This window comes from Capricornis sumatraensis, chromosome 8 (assembly GCF_032405125.1).
Source record: "Capricornis sumatraensis isolate serow.1 chromosome 8, serow.2, whole genome shotgun sequence".
In the NCBI taxonomy this organism is placed as follows: Eukaryota; Metazoa; Chordata; class Mammalia; order Artiodactyla; family Bovidae; genus Capricornis; species Capricornis sumatraensis.
In genome coordinates this window covers 26,661,430-26,682,920 of record NC_091076.1, presented here as the reverse complement: position 1 = coordinate 26,682,920, position 21,491 = coordinate 26,661,430, and the positions used below count along the sequence as shown (strand labels likewise).

Sequence of the window (21,491 nt, the reverse complement as noted above, 5' to 3'; positions counted from 1 at the left end):
TCTTTCTAAAGTTATCCAGTAGTCATCCCAGTAAAAATTAAGACCTTTATAGGACTTCTATATACTTATTTTATAATTTTACTTTCAATAATAGTGACTTATCTATGGGAGGTATATATTACAAGGGTTTCCCTTGTGGCTCAGCTGGTAAAGAATCTGCCTGCAATGCAGGAGACCTGAGTTCAATCCCTGGGTTGGGAAGATCCCCTGGAGAAGAGAAAGGGTACCCACTCCAGTATTCTGGCCTGGAGAATTCCATGGACCATATAGGCCATGGGGTCGTAAAGAGTCAGACACAACTCAGTGACTTTCATATCACTTCACATATCACAAACCTCTCAGTGGTCAGGGTCTCAAAAGATTCTGCTCAGGGAACTCCCCTGGAGGTCCAGTGGTTAGGATTTCACCTTCCAGTGCAGGGACTGCAAGTTCAATCCCTGGTTGGGGAGCTAAGACCCCACATGCCTTAGGGCTAAAAAACCAAAACCATGTAACAAAAACAATACTGTAACAAATCCAATAAAGACTGTAAAAATGGTCCACATTAAAAAAAGAAAAAGATTCTGCTTGGACTCTGGGTCTAGGAAGGGTCCTTGGAAATGAGTCTTCACAGGACTTCCTAGGAGATTCTGATGCTTAGCAGCATTCAGAAGCCCCAGGAGTAAATGACTGGGTGTTTATGAGCTGACCTACAAGTCTACCCTAGCGATAATCCTTCTGGAATTTATATCTTCATCTTTAAAAGTGAAAAATACAAAATCTACTATAAGGTGTATTGTGACCACTAGATAAGATGGTATGTGTAAAAGCAATCACCACCCAATGTGGGAGAGGGCAGTCAGAAAATACTGATCTTTTCTTTTCTTGTAGTCTGAGTGCCCACAGGATATCTGAAAAGAAGTGTTCAGTAAATCCAGAGAAAGAAACGGTGGGAGGAAGTGAAGTCAGCTACCCAAAAGAAGAGTCTGGGAGGCTACAATCCATGGGATCACAGAGGCAGACACAATTGAGCAACTAACACTTTAAAACCTCGGTGATTCAAATCATCTATTTTAAATCATCAAATACCATGGTGGCTCAAAGGTAAAGAATCTACCTGCAATGAAGGAGACCCAGGTTCGATCCCTGTGTCGGCAAGATCCCCTGGAGAAAGGAATAGCTACCCACTCCAAGAGTCTTGCCTGGAGAATTCCATGGACAGAGGAGCCTGATGGGCTAACAGTTCATGGGGTTGCAAAGAGTCAGGGACAACTGAGCAACTAACAACCACTGTGCCATGAATAGTATTAGGTGCTGGAGATGGAATGATGAAGAAGACAACCTTTCTGCCTTTAAGAAGATCCCATTTTTCCTTTGCGGGGTACTACTTTGTGGAGAAAAAACCCAAATGATTTAAAAAAAAAAAAAATAGGCCACAAAAGCCACCTCCAAAGTTGTGTTCTCATGTACACACACCTGGAGGCAATAAGCCTAAACCCGGCCATACACACCTATCAAGATGAAGAGGCTGAGAACTGATGCCCTAGGCTGGCTGGTGGCCTTGTCAGTAACCTTGGTCACCAATCAGAAATCAACAAGGAGCATAGCCTCATGCCCTCCCCAAGGCCAGGAGAGGGATGCAGGAATTGAAAGAAGATCCTTCAATAACAAAGGGGCACACAAAGGTTCACAGGCTTTCCCCCTAGATTATCAAAATTTCTAAGTCTCTAAACCCATCATTAACCAGTTTGGCCTTGTTTTCTATTATTTCCAACTTCAAGTTGCCTGGGTTAAAGCAGAAACTATTTCAATAAGTACATTTCATTCCTCTGAAAATATGGTAAAATATGCCATTAACATAACACTAGCAGGCCCAGTGGTATGATTTTTCAAAACATGTATATATCTGCATGTTTATGTGGGTGTGCATGCATACACTCTCTCTCTCTCTCTCTCTCTCTCTCTCTCTCTCTCTCGTATCTTCCAGTTAGGAAGAAGTGATATTTTCAGTTTCTTATAGCTTTAGTAGACCAGGTTTCCTTTTATGGTTACATGGTTTGTTTTTCTTTTTCTAGAAGAAAGCCGTGGATTTATGATGTTTGGCCCCTTACTAAATGAGCTGAAGGGAGATTTATAAAGCAAATAAACAAAAAGATTTACAGTTCCTTTCTCAGAGCAGCTAAAAATTATGGAAAAACTCATTGACCTTTTAAGAGAAGAACTTGGTTCAGTCGACCAGAAACTAAGTGCACCTAAGAGGCTTCCAATTAACCCATTAATTTAAATCCTTTTTGTCTTTCTCCAATAAATATGCTGGGAGGGTGGGGGACAGGGTGGCATGGCAGAATCCCATTCATTCCTTTTGAAGTGTAACTACCTGTGGCCAATATAAACAGCATGTCCTATTACACTAAGCACAGAGCATCTATAATGTGGACAATAATTAGAAAATAAGGAAACTGGTGGGATTAGAATGAAAAGGGAAATAGAGCAGACAGCTAAACGGGAGGAGCCAAAGGAGCTGATTTTGCAGGATAACCTAGGGAGAAAAGAAGAACACGGAAGGGAAGATTCCTGGGTCTTGGAGGAAGAAGATGGAAGAAGGGGATGTGGGCAGGAAGGTGACAGGTCTGCTGTTCATCTAGGTTTTACTGTAAAGTTCTCCACAGGGGTGAGTCTGAGCAAGGGATCTAAGAGATTTAGAAGGGTGTTTCCTCAGCTATGTGGTCTAGGACTGTGAAATAAAAATTGCCCAAATTCTTTCCTATCTAAGGCACCCAAATTGTGTTTTGGGGACCCACTACAGGAAGAGAAAGTAAAAACAGATAAAATACCTCATTAAATTTCTCTGATTGCTTTCTTCCATTTTTTTTTTTTCTATTTGTCTGTATGGAGACAAACTAGGCAACCTGGGATTAGGATTGCGGGCATACCGTTTATTAACAGTATAACCTTGGGTAACTCATTTATCCTGTCTGAGCCATGGTTATATGGAAATAAAAGTAGCTCCTAGCTTGTAGAGTTGTGAGGATTAAATGAAATAATGTATATAAGATGCTAAGCACAATGTCATTGAATAGATGGTGAGGATGTGGTAATTGGCAGCAGTGGCAACAGCAGCATTATTTGTTTACCATGGGGCTGAATTCAATCTAATGATGTTGTTTCATATAGAAACAGCTGGCTTAGGTATAAAAAAGATACAGGTTTAATTATAACATCTGAGCCTCAATTCCCTCCTGCAGGGATAACAACTAGAATTGCAGAAGCTAAGTGATCTAACTTTGTTACTTAACGAATGGGGTAACCTCAAGCAAGCCACTTGATTTTTCTGAGCCTTATTCCTCATTTGTAAAATGAGAATATCCATAGTTTTATTAGGGTATAATATGAAAAAGATGAAAAAGTATGTAAAGTATATATCAAATATATTAATAAATACTAGCAGTAAAGATTACTATGATTCATTCTTTCACTGATGCACTCAACAACTACAACAAATTAGCTTCTACCTGTCAGGTGAAACTTGACGTTAGAAATTCAGCAGTGAAGGAAGCAGACAAAAATTCCTGACCTCTTGGAGCCTACTCTTCAAGCTAAGAAGAGTGCCTTACATACTATAAGCATTCAATAAACAATTTGAGTATGTTTTAAGAGAAGATCCTAGTTTCTCGTCTATAAAATAGTATAAGAATGTGAATCCACATTTTATGGGATTTGATAGAAGATGAAGACTGGTTCCAAATAGGAAAAGGAGTACGTCAAGGCTGTATATTGTCACCCCAGTTCTATGCAGAGTACATCATGAGAAACGCTGGGCTGGAAAAAGCACAAGCTGAAATCAAGATTGTCAGAAAAAATATCAATAACCTCAGATATGCAGACACCACCCTTATGGCAGAAAGTGAAGAGGAATTAAAAAGCCTCTTGATGAAAGTGAAAGAGGAGAGTGAAAAAGTTGGCTAAAAGCTCAACATTCAGAAAACAAAGATCATGGCATCTGGTCCCATCACTTCATGGGAAATAAACGGGGAAACAGTGGAAACAGTGTCAGACTTTACTTTGGGGGGATCCAAAAATCACTGCAGATGGTGGCTGCAGCCATGAAATTAAAAGACGCTTACTCCTTGGAAGTAAAGTTATGACCAACCTAGATAGCATATTGAAAAGCAGAGACATTACTTTGCCAACAAAGGTCCATCTAGTCAAGGCTATGTTTTTCCAGTGGTCATGTATGTATGTGAGAGTTGGACTGTGAAGAAAGCTGAGCACTGAAGAATTGGTGCTTTTGAACTGTGGTGTTGGAGAAGACTCCTGAGAGTCCCCTGGACTGCAAGGAGATCCAACCGGTCCATTCTGAAGGAGATTAATCCTGGGATTTCTTTGGAGGGAATGATGCTAAAGCTGAAACTGCAGTACTTTGGCCACCTCATGTGAAGAGTTGACTCATTGGAAAAGACTCTGATGCTGGGAGGGATTGGGGGCAGGAGGAGAAGGGGACGACAGAGGATGAGATGGCTGGATGGCATCACTTACTCGATGCACATGAGTTTGAGTGAACTCCGGGAGTTAGTGATGGACAGGGAGGTGCTGCGATCCATGGGGTTGCAAAGAGTCGGACACGCCTGAGTGACTGAACTGAACTGAAGGAGCTAAAATACGTTAAAGCACTTCATAAGGTACCATGCACTATACAGACATGTTATCCTGTTTATCCTACTCATATACATGCTTAATGGCCACATATCCTGCAGCATCAAACACAAACTTTACCAAGTGAGGGAAAACAATATTATGAACCATTTTCAAAATTATTATTTAGAAAAATTAGATTTGCAGTGTATCAGTTCAGTTGCTCAGTCGTGTCCGACTCTTTGCGGCCCCATGAATCGCAGCACGCCAGGCCTCCCTGTCCATCACCAACTCCCGGAGTTCACCCAAACTCATATGCATTGAGTCAGTGATGCCATCCAGCCATCTCATCCTCTGTCGTCCCCTTCTCCTCCTGCCCCCAATCCCTCCCAGCATCAGAGTCTTTTCCAATGAGTCAACTCTTCACATGAGGTGGCCAAAGTACTGCAGTTTCAGCTTTAGCATCATTCCTTTCAAAGAAATCCCAGGGCTGATATCCTTTAGAATAGACTGGTTGGATCTCCTTGCAGTCCAAGGGACTCTCAGGAGTCTTCTCCAACACCACAGTTCAAAAGCACCAATTCTTCAGTGCTCAGCTTTCTTCACAGTCCAAATTCCACATCCATACATGACCACAGGAAAAACCATAGCCTTGACTAGACAGACCTTTGTTGGCAATGTATAGGTCAGGCAAATTATTAAAGAAAAATAAACAGATTTTGTGAGGGTTCACATTAAAGAAAGTTTCTTACACTTCTATAATTCACTATAGTCCTGATAGGAAATCTTGATATTTGTGTAATACAGATACCTAGAGATTTGGGGGATCCCCAGAAATCTAATGTTTGTAAACATTAGTGGAGCCTATAATTTATGTAGTGAAAACACATTAAGGACCATTTTCCAAAAACATGTTCCACAAAACACTAGTTTCATGGAATAATAAGAGATTTCATGTATTATGATGATTTCATGTACAAACAGGTTTGACAGATGATGGGTTAAATGCAGTTTTCTAGGAGTTCTTTAAAGTCACTGAATGCAATTTTGATCTCTGGTATTCAATATGTTCTAATATATTTGAACAAAGAATCCATTCTTAGGGACAAGGGCAATAAACTCTATGAATGGAACAGTTAATACAACTGCAACACCGGGATGATCCCTCCAGATCTTCAACAAGAGGGGCTCAATACTCAGTGAGCAGTGGACAACCATAAAGCAGAGAGGGGATGTGGAAACCAAACGGCCTGTCACTGAGTAGCCAGCTAAATTCCAGTGGGCTTTGGCCAATTGCTGAATGTCATGGATATTTACTGTCTAGACTAAAATGAATTACAAATTATGTTTAAAAGTGAAAAAAAAAAAACCTAAACACTGTGTGCATACATACACAGGGGTGTGTGTGCACGTGTATGTATAGTATTCATGTTGGGTTTTTCACTTTCAAATATAATATTCATATCCCATTAACAACAACAACAAAAGTGTTGATTGTAGGAGCTGTACCAAAACTAACCACACAATAGGTGGTGGGTTTCAACTGTATCCTCAGAGAGGCCCAGTTCTTAAGACTGGATTGGGGAAGAAGAAAGGTAATACACTGAGATGTATCCAAGAACACTCAAAGGAAGCCCCTGATTTTGATCACCTATGGGAACAACATTAGTGAATAATAGTGGATAATCATTTACTACAAATGAGTTGCAATTCATCAAAATGGAGTTCGAAAATAATCCGCTTCATGGAAGTATATTGAGATACTAGGAAAATACATAGTACTAAAAGCACTTATCTTTTTTAAATGTAAGCATTTCAAACTTCACATGAAATAGATTCTCTTAGACTGCCTGCACCCGAGACCAGTAAATATGAGGTATTAAAACCTGGATAGAAGAGAAATCTCCCAGACTCCTACGAATTTGCAGAATAGTATCCCAGGAAGGGAGAGCTAACTAAAGATCCCCAAGTATCGTGAGAATTTCTACTTATCACAGCTTGTCTGCAACTGAGAAAAGATGATTTGTTTACCCTGCCTACCACAAGATGCTCTACTGGTGCATAGGAAATACAAATATTACTTCTGAGTAAGAAATCTGCCACTGACTAGAACTGGAGGAAATAGACTTGGCCAGATGTATCCTGGCAAAAAAAAAAGAAAAAGTATTAACAGGAATAAACTGGAGTTATATTTCCTCTAGATCATGGCTTCACGCTATGCATTACTTTTATGTCAGGAGGACCTGAGGTTAAATCCTAGCTCTGTCATTTACTACGGAGCAGAGATGTGTGAAGTTGGGTTTCTTTATTAACTAAGTGAGACAGTTTGGATTAAACAAGATAACAAGTATAAAGACCTGACTAGCACAAATGTTAAGTGTTTCTAGACAAAGAAAAACTATCAAACACTTGAGAGGGTCCCATTTCCTACTATCAGTCATTCATTTTTTGAAAAAATACTTAACTGAGTTGGGCTTCCCTGGTGGCTCAGATAGAAAAAACTCTGCCTGCAATGCAGGAAACCTGAGTTCTATCCATGGGTGGGGAAGATCCCCTGGAGAAAGAAATAGCAATCCACTCCAGTATTCTGGCCTAGGAAATCCCATGGACAGAGGAGCCTTGCAGACCACAGTCCATGGAGTTGCAAAGAGTCAGACACAACTGAGCGGCTAACACTTTCACTTTCTTTCTTAACTGAGTAACCACTCTGTTCCAGGTACTGCCTTAGATGCTAGTATTTAGTAATGACAAGCAAAACAAGCAATATTCCCAGCCTCTGTGAACCTTACATTCTGAGTGCTCATTTCCCTTCTTCCTTCCCAATTCTAAAGAAATAAACTTGCTACGTTGTCACTCAAATGTAAAACCTGAGCTTGCACAATGCTAGAGGCATGGACAGGTAAACCCTACCCACTCTGCTACAAGAAATTCCTATAGTTTGGCTCAGAAAAGTTCCCTTTAGAGTTTTGAGTATCCAGGAATTAACATCAAATGACAAAGTTCAGCATTTCAGCAGCAACAAGAAAAGTGATAAATGGTCAGAAGTGGATGGGAAGAAGTCCCTGAATCTCTGCAGCAGCTCCTTAGAAGGCGTTGGGTAGCACTGGGCTTTCTGCAGATCTTTCCAGTCCTATAAAAGGAGGGGGGCTCTTGGAAAGATGTACAAGCTACAAGTGGAACACATGTTAAGGTCACTTTTTCTACTTTAAAATTGGCAAAGAAATTAACAAAATCTCTCTCTGAGATGCCAGAAATTTTAGTGCAAAGAAGCCATAGACCACTAGCATGTATTCATGGGCAATCATGCCTCCATGTATTCATCAGTTCATTCAGATATATTCCCTGCATATTTACTATGTTCCAGCCCTAGGCAGGGTCATGGGGATACAAAGAAATCAGACACAGCCCTGAACTTTGAATAGCTCTTTACCTAGAAAATATGTTAAAAAACAATTAAGATCCTGTGTGATGAGCACTCTAATAAAAGTCTGAACAAAATACTGTCAGATCCCAGAAGAGGAAGCTGTGGAGTCAGCCACCAGAGTTTGCTGTGGTATGGATGAAGCAACCAGAGAACTGATTCTAATTTCACTTCTCAGATAATATCCAATCTACCCCTCACATCAAATCCATCAACCAATCTTGCTAATTTCACCTCCTGCCCTTTTGTCCACCACAACATCTTGCCTAGATGACTTCAAAAGACTGACAATTGGAGTCCCTGCCTGGCTGTTATATTCTGTCCTCCACTGTAGCCAGAATGATTTTTCAAAATGTAAGTCTGATCTTATCACATCAGCTTTAAACACGTTAACAACTCCCTGCAAGGCCTCCTAAGTCCACCTCCATCTGTACTCACCACTCTCCAGCTCCCACCTTGGGCTCCAAACAAAGTGTGTCTTTGCTCCCTTGTGTCTCCAAATCTTTAGAGGTGTTGTTCCTAACTCTTGCATTTTTGGGGGGTGTGTGGGGGGGGTGATTTTTACTTACTTTTTATTGCAGTATAATTGCTTTATGATGTTGTGTTACTTTCTGCTGTACAAAGAAGTGAATCACCTATATGTATACATATATCCCTTCCTTCTTACAGCTTCCTCCCACAGTGGAATATTACTCAGCCATAAAAAGGGAATGAAATTGGGTCATTGGTAGAGATGTGAATGTACCTAGAGTCTGTAGTACAGAATGAAGTCAGAAAGAGGAAAACAAATATCATCTATTAATGCACATATGTGGAAACTAGAAAAATGGTGCTTAGGAACCTATGTGCAGGGGAGAGAGAGGGACATGGACATAGAGAGTGGCCACGTGGACACAGTGGGAGAAGAGGAGGGGGAGATGAATTGGGAGATTAGGATTGACATATATACAGTTAACTCTTGCATTGATCTCTTTTTACCCTCTCTCTAGTGTCACTAACTGCATCTCATCCTAACGTCTCTGCTTGCATGGCCCATAGCATCCCACACTTACCCATCAAACATTCCTCATCCCTCACAATTAATCCCAACCTTTCAAAATCCTTCTTTACATGATCCTTCTTATTAATTCCAGGAATTAGCCCTCCTCTTCCTTCTTACTTACTGACACAGATCCTGAACCGTAGATTGCAAGAATGAATTGTGTCTAATTGAGCATTTATCATACTCAAACATAACAAGCTAGTAAAATCCTATTTTGTACCAGATCTTACCTTAGACCTTTTTGCTCACTTGAGTTGCTTTACCAATTCTTAAGAGAGACTAACAAAGTAGAAACTGGCATACTGATTGTACAAAGGGGAAGGGAGAATGATGACATTCCCAAATTCAGTTCACAAAATAATGGTAAAGCCAGGATTTCTAACTCACACAGGTGCCTCAAGCAAAAGGTGAAGCTGTTAGTTGCTCAGTCATGTCCGACTCTTTGTGACCCCATGGACCATAGCCTGCTAGGCTTCTTTGTCCGTGGAATTCTCCAGGTCAGAATAGTGGAGTGGGTTGCCATTCCCTTCTCCAGGGGATCTTCCTGACCCAGGGATCAAACCTGGGTCTGCTGAATTGCAAATCTGTCAAATACTTTTTCAACTATACCTCTTCTATTCTCCCCTAATTATTTTGAGTGTACAATTCGTGTTTTCCCAGGCAAGCTTCACCAAGAAGCAGAAGCCCCAGTAGGCATTACACTAGCCAAAATACCAAAGGCACAATAGAAACACTGATTTCAATTCTTCTCAATCCTGTCTAGATTTTAGGCATATTGGAGACAGCCAATAGGTATTTATTTTTTAATAACCAAAAATGTTTAAATCTACTCAATTCTCATTATCACTAAAAGTTCTAAGACTTGGACTTGTTTCTGGAAAGTGAGCAAGGATTTTTTCCCCTTCCTCTCTTTTTTCTCTTCCTTCATTTTGTTACATAAAAATGCTAAGGACTGGACATAACATAATATATGCATAACATCTTTCAAGGAGACACTGTGAAGTCTTAATATACTGCACAGTGAGTCAAAGGTGAAAAAGTACATCATTGGAAGATAATGTAAGGCCATCCTTGTAGGCTTGGCCCCTGGGTACCACCCAGCCCTTCTGATATATTCACCAAAGAGCAGAGCAGGGAAGATTCACCTGGGAAAATGCCAGACACTGGAACACTCAGCTCTCAGAAGGATGTCATGGTCAAGAACCAGATGGAACATGTCTGCAAGGATTTGGGGAAGACATCATGCTAGGCCAGAGAAGATCATCTCTTTGATATCAATGATGCTTTACTACCTCGGCACCCACTGTAGCCAAGTCTGAGACTCCACAAAGATACCAACTATGGAAGCAGTGTTGCCTAACTTGGCTCTCTGCCCTTAGCATCTCCCCAGCCAATGCTGCTTCCATGAGGCCATGAGACTGACTTTTGCTAACATTACCAATTTAATAATGTCCTCCCCACCTCAGATCCTCCACTAAATTCTCTACACTGCTGTGGCCTACAGCAGTGATCTGTTTTTGACCATGCAACCTTACTGATAGTAATCAGAGGGCATTACCTTCTATACAAAAATAGTCATGTAATAAAACATATGCATGTACTATTATACTAATATATGATGCACATTGTGTTTAATCACTCAGTCATGTCTGACTCTTTTTGACCCCATGCACTGTAGCCTGCCAGGCTCCTCTGTCCATGGGATTATGCTGGCAAGAGTACTGGAGTAGGTCGCCATTTTCTCCTCCAGGGGATCTTACCAACCCAGGGATCAAACCTTCATTGTAGTTGGACTCTTTAGCTCTGAACCACCAGGGAAGCCATTCATTATGGCATTCATTCAGGGAAGCCAACATTATGAAACACAAAAATAGAAATTTAAAGGATGAGATAAAAGTAAAGTCCTAATTTTTCTTCCATATCCCAATGGATCCAATTTTTCACCTGCTGCTATGCCTGCATCCTACACAAATGTACATTGGCTTACAGGATACAACTCAAACTCTTTAGCATGCTTGCAATACTTATCACCATCCAACCACCAGCCATATTTCAATTTTCATACAGATTTATACAGAGGAGATATACTATGGGAATTGGCTCAGTGCCTCAGCTAGGCAATGCAACATACATAATATGTTATGTTATGGAGGCTTAGAAGTCCCACAATCTGCCATTTATAAGCCTGAGATCCAGGAAAGCAGATGGCATAATTCAGTCCAAGTCCAAAGACATGCACACCAGAAGACTGCTGTTATAATTCCTGGAATCTGAAGGCCTAAAATCAGGAGCTCTACTGTCTCGTGGCAGAAAAATGATGGATGTGCTAGCTCAAGAAAGGAAAGAAGGAATTTATCCTTCTTTCATTCTTTTGTTGAATCCAGGATCTCAACAAATGAGTTAACTCCTGCCCATATTGGTAGGAGAATCAAAAGTTACTTTGTTCCAGAAAGACTCCCATAGACACATTCAGAAATAATGTTTTATCAGTTATTCAGTCTTTTAGCACAACCAAACTGACACTTAAAATTAACCATTACAATTAGATATACATTGTGTGTGGGTGGGTGTGAGTGTGAGAGAGAGTATTGTTGTTATTATTTAGTCACTAAGTCGTGTCTGACTCTTTGTGACTCTATGCACTGTAGCCTGCGAGGCTCCTCTGTCCAAGGGACTTCCCAGACAAGAATACTGGAGTGGGTTGCCATGCCCTCCTCCAGGGGATCTTCCTGGCCCACAGATAGAACCCAGGTCTCTTGAGTCTCTTGCTTTGGCAGTGGGTTCTTTACCACTAGCACCACCTGGGAAGCCTGTGTGTGAGTATATCTCAACCGTAAATACGGTTAGGGTTAGGATAGGATCAAGTTCCAATCTAAGCACTGCCAAAGATGAAAATATTTATTGTTACTATAATGAAAAATAATTATATAACATCATCAATAAGTTACAGTACAAAGCTAAATTACTCTTGCTTGTGTGCTCAGTTGGGTCCAACTCTCTGCAACCGTATGGACTGCAGCCCACCAGGCTCCTCTGTCCATGGAATTCTCCAGGCAAGAACACTAGAGTTGGTTGCCATTTCCTCCCCCAGGGGATCTTCTTGATCCAGGCAAGGATCAAACCCATGCCTCTTGCTTCTCCTGCATTGTCATTTGGATTCTTTAGTATTGTGCTATTACTATTATTATTATTTTCATGATTCCAGTAGCCTTTGATATGCCAAGTATGTCATAAAACACGTAGAAAGGCGCTTATTGTATGCTGAAGCCCCATAGTTGCCCATGGTTTACCAATCATCTCTCTTCTTAAAAATCTCTGAGCTCACTGGAAAGGCCCATCTTGGAAATCTTGCCCTGACATTACTGTAGTGTTTACAAAATATTGTCACATTCCACACCTTATTTAACCTGCACAAGCGGCCAGTACTATTTAAGACATGTTTAAAAGTCTTATTTGGACCATGAGAAAGTCAGACACAAAAGAACTGGGTGATTCTCCAAGATTACCCAGCTGGCAAGTGGCAGAACCGGGATCATTCAAGATCACCTTATTCTTAGTTCATATTCTTTCACTCTATCACAGCCCTGGGAGTTGTCAAGAAAAAAATAAATGAGGTCAGGGAAAATGCTAAATAGCAGGGATATTTGAAGATAGCTGACTACCAAGGCAAATTCCCAGGCACAGACAACCCACTTACTTCTGCCAAGAGCTCACTCTACCACACACAGGAGATTTTTTTTTTTATATATATACTACATGGAATTTAAAAGTTTGGGAATTTTGTTAATCAACATGCATCCTCTTTTAAGAATGCATTTATCTCTGGGAACATTATACAGATATCAATCATTTACAAATGTGTGTAAGCTTGTTCCATGAATGGCTTTCCTCCTAGCGTAAACCTCAGAACTGCAGCATGTGAGAATCTGTGAATTTTGTTCAGAAGGAAGAGGAAATGGGTGACGCTGGGACATGATGTATACGGGGGGCGTGGAGCAAGAGCAGGTGAGGTGATACAGAGGAAGCCAGGGAAATCTGGAGATAATGCAAAAAGAAAGCAGAAGCGAGATGGTTAAATCCTATCTATCTAGTTTACAAGTGAGCAAGTTTTCATACAATCAAAAAGCCAGAGGCCCATTCAGGGAGATTCAGGAAATAAACAAAAAGAGGCATAAAGTTAATAGGGGAGTTTCTTTGTTTGTTTGCTTTTACTACGCATTGGAGAAGGAAATGGCAACCCACTCCAGTGTTCTTGCCTGGAGAATCCCAGGGATGGTGGAGCCTGGTGGGCTGCCATCTATGGGGTCGCACAGAGTCGGACACGACTGAAGCAACTTAGTAGCAGCAGCAGCAGCAGCAGCAACTGGGGCAGAAGTGATTGACCGAAACAGATTCTTTTTCTTCCCAGGAACACAGCTGCACATTTACCAGCCTCTCCTGCAGTTAGGTAAGGCCAGTGAGTAAGTCTGAGACAAGTGGAACCTGACCAGCACTGGCCATAAAAACCTCCCAGTCGTCACCTTCCGTTTCCTTTCCCCGATCATGGCAGCCTTGGAAGCCACACTGCATGTAGCTGAGCCAAAGAGGGAAGGAGCCTGGGCTCTTGAATCAGTTTTAAGAAAAACCACCTGCCAACAAGGAGCATCCGTTTCAAAGCCTGTATGAATGGAAACAAAAGCTTCTATTTTGTTGAATCCCAGATGTTTCTTTCTATAAGCAGCTGACAAACACAAATTTTTTTAAATGATTCTCTTATCAAAGTTAAGGGAGAGCTACAAGGGCTTCCAAGATGCCACTAGTTGTAAAGAGCCTGCTTGCCAACGCAGGAGACATAAGAGACATGGGTTCAGTCATCGGGTCAGGAAGATCCCCTGGAGGAGGGCATGGCAACCCACTCCGGTGTTCTTGCCTGGAGAATCCCATGGACAGAGGAGCCTGGTGGACTATAGTCCATAAGCTCACTAATAAGAGTTGAACATGACTGAAGCAACTTAGCACGCATGCCCAGTTTCTCTTGCCATGTGGTGAAGAAAGTCAATCTGTAACAAATAATGGCAGTGCAGTTACCATGGAATGAAGGGAGCAGACAGCACTGGAGCATTACATGAATGGGGTATTTGCAAAAAAAAGAGCAGACTCAGGCCCCAAAATCAGATTCAGTACTCTAAACAGTAGCCCTTACCTGACACTAACAAGACAAATCTGACAAGAAATAGCATCAAACACAGACAAGCATGAACCAGTAGGAGACTTTCGTTCATTCATTCTGCAAACAGCTTGGTGTATTTATTACACCCGGAGCACTATCCTAGTGCTGGAGACACAGTGAATAAGATAAAATCCTGCCTTTCTACAACTTTTGTTCTAAAGGGAAAAGTCGGTTCATAACCTTTAAACCGGGAAACACAAGAAAGCAAAACAATTATAGATAATAAGTTTATAAGGAAAATAAAACAGATAAAATGAAAGTGGTATAGGGTAGCTGAGGGTAGTAACGGAGCTAATTCAGGGAGGGTGGTTATGTTAGGGGAAGCACACTGACTGAACCCGCCCACCCTGGCCAGGCACCATAGTAACCATTTGCATGAGTTGTTTTATGACAGGAGATCCTGATCAGGAATAGGGAACTAATAAGCCACCACCAACCGGAAGAGTCGGAAAGGTTGAAAGGAGATATCACGTGTTCGTCCACTTCCCAAAATCCCTCTCACTATCATTCATCTTGGCTGAGCGATGCGTGCACCACCAGGAAAGACTCTGAATTAGAATGATTGGCCAAAGACCACCCGGAAACTAATCCCATCACCATAAAACCCGAGACTGCGAGCCACGCGACAGAGCAGTTCTCCTGGGTTCTCTTACCCTACTGCTCTCCACCCAGGTGCCCTTTCCCAGTAAAATCTCTTGCTTTGTCAGCACATGTGTCTCCTCAGACAATTCATTTCTGAGTGTTAGACAAAAGCCCAGTTTCCGGCCCTGGAAGGGGTCCGCCTTCCTGCAACAGTTAGGAAAGACCCTTCTAAAGAGTGACATTTGAGCTACAACTTAAACGATCCATCAAAAACGGATTTGCAAAGATCTAGGTGAAGAACATCCAGGGCAAAGAAAGAACTATTGCAGAAGCCTACTGGAGAATATGAGTCCAAGTGTGGCGGGTAAAGAGAACACAGAACAGAGTGCTAAGAGACCAACACAGAGAGGCGGGCAGTATCCAGTTCACACAGGGCCGGGCGCAGGACCAAGCCTGGACATTATTCTAAGATGTAGGGAAACTATCAGATGATTTTAAAGAGCAGATTGGCATCATATGACTTGTATATTTAAGAACTCACTCTGACTGATGCCTGAAGAATGGATTACGGGTGGGGCAAGAGTAGACACCACTGCAATCACCAACCATGAGATAAAGGAGGCTTGGACAAGAGTCGGAGCAAGACGTGGGTGAATGTGCAATTTATTTTGTAAGTAAAACTACCAAGACTCCCAATGCAGTTGATGTTGGGAGTGAGGGCAACATAGAACTGACAATGACTTCTCCATCTAGTGACCTCAGCAACAGGGTGGATGAAAGTGCCATTAACTGAGATTGGGAGAAAAGTACATGGTCCTCTGTTCTCAGGACCCTGGGACTCAGGAGAGTTCTGTAGTACAATAGTTCAGCTACTTGATGAGCTACCATGGCTTCTATGTGCTAGCCTGGTAACTTAACTTAGAACATTTTTATCGTGAAAAAAATTACTAAAAATTCCAACTATCTTATAAATGATCTTTTAAAACATGGTTATATTGAAAACAAAAAATAAAAACAAGTGCCACTTTAACCTCCAATCCTGACCATTGCCCCAGCTGGTTTGACTAGGTCACCTTCCTCAGTAATAAGCTTAAAAATTAAACTCTTGGTTCAACACAAGTGCAATAGCCATGGCTTAGATTTGGAGTTTTGTTCTTTTAATTAAAAAAAAAAGTTATGGGGATGGGAGGGGTGGGTGTTGTTAAGAAGAGGCAAGAGTTTAAGTAGGTGGGAGAGCAAGAGTAGATGCTTTTGTAAATTCGCCTTGGGAATAAAGAAGCAGAGGCAAAAGAAAAGAAAAAGCCAGGCCCAGGAAGAAAGCGCAACTCTGTCTGCTGCTGGGATGAAAGTGACACATGGGTCATCACAAGCAGTGCAACAGCTAGAGAGCTCTGTGTCTTGGGAAGGCTGGCAGGATAGGGTGGGGTAGGGGGCTGTTTACATATCTGGACACCAGAGGATCTCTCCCTTAGTCATACATGCTAAACTGGAAGGGAAAGGGGGATCCCTGAGGTATTCTTATCTCAAGCATTCTGAATCTCCAGAAATAAATGCAAGCAGGAGCTTAGAGCTAATGTTTTACAAACATGAATAATCCATAAGAGGCTTTTGATCCCTGTGCGGTCCACATCAAGACTTTAGGAGACAGAACCTCAGATCTGAGCATAAACTGGGCTTCACGGATTGCAAGGTTCATGCATTTTAGAAAATTTCAAAATAAGAGTTACCTGATTAATCCTTGGAGAATTAGCAGTATAACTTAAGGATGCTCACCATTTTCACACATTCTCTTCATCAGGGACTCACAGAGGCTTGTTTCTATGGCAGTGTACACACACTAGCCTCTGCATCCAAAAAAATCTACCCCCGAGTTCTGCATTTTCTTTCTGCTTGAACTCTGACCTTCTGCCACTTTCCCAGCCTCTTAACACTATGGGGTCAGACCCTTTGTCATCACCTTCAGTCATGCAAAAGACATTATAAATCACCTTGCTAAGCAGTTGCTGTAGCTTTGTGTGTGTGTGTGTGTGTGTGTGTGTGTGTTTTACATGCAATCATTAAAGTGAAACCAATAAAATCATTTTGTTCCATGACATATTACCCTTTAACTCAGCTCCGCTCATGTTTTTACAAGGAAGGAAGGACTTCATCATTATTTCTGTGCTGGGTACCTCACTGCTAACAATATGCTCCTGGCAGGACTGATATAACTTGGTCCCTCCATCTAAGAACGCTCTCCCCTGCTACCTTCCAATACTCCAAAAAGAGGTAGACATGAGAAGCCCACATTCTCAAAGTATTGGCCTCTACGAGCACACACTCTTCCAAGAAAGATCCTCATAAACATTGATAGAGGTTGATGACAATAACTGTTGCAATTCACTGAATCACCAGTAAAAACCAGACAATTTACTGAGTTTTCGACCTGCATTGTCTCATTATCATCTTAATTGGGAAATACAATTTCCCACATTGGTATTGGCTATAAAAAAGCAGTAATCTACTACTTGTGGTCTGTAAGTATCTATTACCTGGTAGCAGAGCCAGGGAAGACTATTAATGATCTACACAGTTTGTACTTTTTCTAGTAACTCTCAATGCTTACTCTGTAGAAAATTACTTTCAGTCATGAACACTGAGTTGGAGGTACCCTTCTGAAACCACAAGATTTGGGTCAACTAACTCAGGCAGGTATACCAGTAGGCTTAGGCTAAGTTACACAAAGCTAACAGATAATTGCACCCTCCAAAGTATCAGTGATTTACAGTTATTTCTCATAAGGCCACATGTCCATCACCTGTTCATTGTCACTAGTTCCAAATCACCTTCGTGCTGAGACCACAGCTAAAGGAGAGATGCCACTCTAGAACATTGCCAGTTGATAAGAAAGAGGTGGAACCCTGTAACAGCTCTTTGGGCTTTTACTCTAAATGGTACAGATCTCACATACATTCAGATTTCATTAGATCAAGGAGATAGCAAATATTTTTAATAAGCCCACATTGGAACAGGGTGGGGGATGGGGAGGTAGGGTGCAGCATAAGTCAAGGCATATGAGTTGTGAGTTGAATATTAACTTTACTTCATTTCTCTGAGTCTTTGTGTCCACGCTTACAAAATGGAGCTCATCTGATGAATGCTACCATTTTCCTCCAAGATTCGCTGGAAGGTTCAAAGAGTATAATATACGTAAAAGGAGTTCAAGAAAGGCAGAGCACTCTGTAAGTAGGAGGCATTATTTAATACTAATTCTAGTACTTTGTATGCCCGGCGGATTTCATGATGTATATGTACCATATCGCTTTTTATTCTTTAACCTAACCTTTTACTACTTTTTTACTAAGCCAAGTGTGAGACTCTATGTAGGCTTCAAATTCAAGATCAGGAATGGACCCCAACTACTGTACTTTCCTCAAGATACTACCTCTAAGTGAAGCTAATGTACCAGAAACTATTTAAGACCAACTCATTGTCATCACAAAGATTTTTTTTAAAAAAGTCACAGTAGACCAGATTTCATAAAACACAAAAAAACGACTACAGCAATTTTCAAAATGGGGAATGTTCCTGCTGGAGCCAGACGAGGCAAAAATGAAACAACCTCCTTTGAATTGTATCATAGCTGACAAGGGTTCTTATTACCTTCTATTGATTGGCCAGGAGTTCTGATATCTCCTCAATGGCAGTTTCTAAGGCAATCTCTGCAGAGCAGGAAGAGCCCTTAATACACTATCTCTCTTCTACTACCCAAGGAAGTTAAGAAAATTGAAAGTCTTTTGTGATTCTTTTTCCACTGAAAGCCTGAATAGGCTCTTCAAGACAGTCTGGACAATGAGTGCAATATTTTGTTTTAATTTGCAAGCCAGTCTTGTTCATCATGATTTGTACAATATGGGTCATCTTCACTCCATTTACTCTGAGTAAAAAATAACTTGCCTGAAGCAGTTCATACATATCTACTCCTCTCTCTCTAGGCTACAGTGAGACGATGAACTCAGCCTCTGAGAGTCTCTGGTACCCAGCTGGCTGTGTGGTGAGCATCCCAGAGGATAATTCTGAAGACAGAAGCTGAGTAAATGGCCATACTGCATTTTGCCATACCGGAGTGTGGTATCCATGGCTTTCTATCCACCCAAAGCCACACATACCTTCCTCCTACAGCTACAACCATATTTAATTCAGGCAAAGAGCAAAGATCACTTAGTCTCAGGGCAAGTATAGCCTTATTCCAAATCCAGGGGTGGAACACAATTAGCGCAAGCCATTGTGCATTGAAACAACCATCTCATTGGTCTAGGGGTGGATAGCAGGTAACCCAGGTCTAAAAAATAAGACAGCAGAAGTCTTCTGCATGGGGAGAGCCAAAGGAGGCTATAAAGGACTTTCTAGGAGAACTTTCCTTAAACATAAAAAGACAGAACCTTACACAGAGAAGGTTTTTAACCACTGCCCATCTCTTCCGTGGGATGCTGGTAGAAGGACATCCCACCTGGGGCTATGGCAGCCATCAAGCGGGCACGGGAAAATAAGCCCAAAACCCAGGCGTGCTGAAGATGGCAGAATGGAAAGAGAGAAGGGTGTTTGCTCTAAATATTGATATTCACTCTACTTGGTTCTCTGTGCTTCCCATTCAATGTCCAGGATGCAACTCCTGTTTTTTCCCCCTGATTTCCATTCTTAGACAGTATATAGGCTCTAATGTTTAGTCATTTTTTTTCTTAGGTGTTATCCTTGAACTTGTGGAATGTTCCCATGATTACAGAGAACTGACTGAAGACTGAGAATATCACCATGTCCCAAGGTAGTCCCATAGTATACACTGGCCCAATGCCCTGCACACACAATGAGCTGAGAAACATGTTCAAGAAAACAGGGATTTAGACCTAAAATTGCTCAACAGAATCAAAAGCATAAGGCCTCACACACAAAGTGAGTGAGTGATAGTCACTCAGTTGTGTCCAACTCTTTGTGACCCCGTGGACTGGAGCCCACCAGACTCCTCTGTCTATGGAATTCTCCAGGCAAGAGTATTGGAATGGGTTGCCATTTCCTTCTCCATCACACACAAAGGGTAGGCACAGCATGGCACCTCATAAAACTGATTCTACATAACAAAAATGAGGAGAGAATCAAAGAGTCCCAAACAGCATTTATGCCAGCTATTTCCTCCCAGGTTCTGCCAGGTCTCAACAGCTAAGGGGAGTCAGGAATGGTGTGCGCGCTGCTTCCAAAAGACAACCAAAATGTCTGCCAATGATAGAATCAGGATTCACATTATTTTGAGGTTCCTTCTATCATTTTTATAATTGTTGAGTCTATCCCACATACAGCAGAAGGTAAAAAACTAAAATTTTCAGACCATTATCTGGCTTGTGGGATTTTTTTCATGATGAATGGAGAGAATAATGTTCATATTTTTTTTTTAAAGCTACATTCATTTTCTGGCAAAAACACAGAATAGTGTAAGGTGCAATACAAAACAGCGCAAGGTACAATATAAAAATAAATGTTAACATGAAACATTGAATTAATAATCCTTTCTCAAAATTGACTAGTCTTGATAACATGATATTAAGGCTAGATGAAAAGTTGCATAGCTAAAGGGGCAACTTCATTCTCCCAAGTGACATGTCTCTCAAATCAAGTTCAGTAAGCAAAAGAAAAAGAACTGTAGAAAAAAGTGGGGGAGGAACTACTGGACTTAGACTGTATTGCCAATGAGAACCAAAACGGTAATGAAGAAAATCTCCCATTAGAAATGGAAAACAGAGGATACACTAACAGTAATTAGACACATTTCCTTAACCACTGACAAGGTCTTTAGTAAGCCAAATGTTAAGCTAGAAGTCAACAACATAAAACAGCAGAATGCAAAGAAATTTACCATTATTGTCATCAATTGTCTTCACCTTGACAATATCTGATCTACTTGAGAACCAAAGCAGTAGAGGATAGTGACCAAGACATTGCAGCATTTATTCCAGTTGTGATATCCACATTCCTGAGTAACAGGTCCCTAAGGTTCAATATATAGTTAGTAAAGATGACAGGAGTACTTGGGTCCAACCAGGACAGAGAAACAGCCTAGCATCAATTTCCCTATAACAATTTCTCTAAACCAACAGGAGGAAGCCAGTGAGCACTGGAGAAATGGAAGGTCTTACATTTTAGGGCACTTCGTATGTTTAAGTCCAGGGTCAGAAATAATTCCTGACCCTCTGGTATGTTAAAGGAACAGGAATCTGCAATACTTGCCACCAGAGTACTAAGCATGGAAAGAGGGGTTCACATAAGACAGAGGAGTTGCTCAGCTTTGTAAAGGAGAAAAGGGGGTCACAGATCCTTGAGGCCACCAACCTACTATCATGACACCAATCCATGTGCCAAAGTTATGAGTCCATCCATCATTGGGGCTTTTACAAGAGTTTGGGAATTATTAATAGCAACACATGACCTTGGCAGAGGAAGATGATGGCAACTGGGTAGAAGGTAGTATCAAAGCATTCCATTCAAAAGAGAATCCACTGCATAACATTTAACTGAAATCGAAGATGAAGATCTTCCCAAATAAGGCAACATAAAGTGAGGTATTTAGGGTTTTGCTGGTGATTATTAAATGCAGTGAC

General features: G+C 41.3%; 1 protein-coding gene across 1 annotated transcript in view; it reads right to left on the bottom strand.

Annotated features, from left to right (window-relative positions):
- NELL1 (neural EGFL like 1) overlaps positions 1-21,491 on the bottom strand; it is a 999,502-nt gene that overhangs the window by 691,119 nt on the left and 286,892 nt on the right. The gene's annotated exons all lie outside the window — the stretch shown is intronic.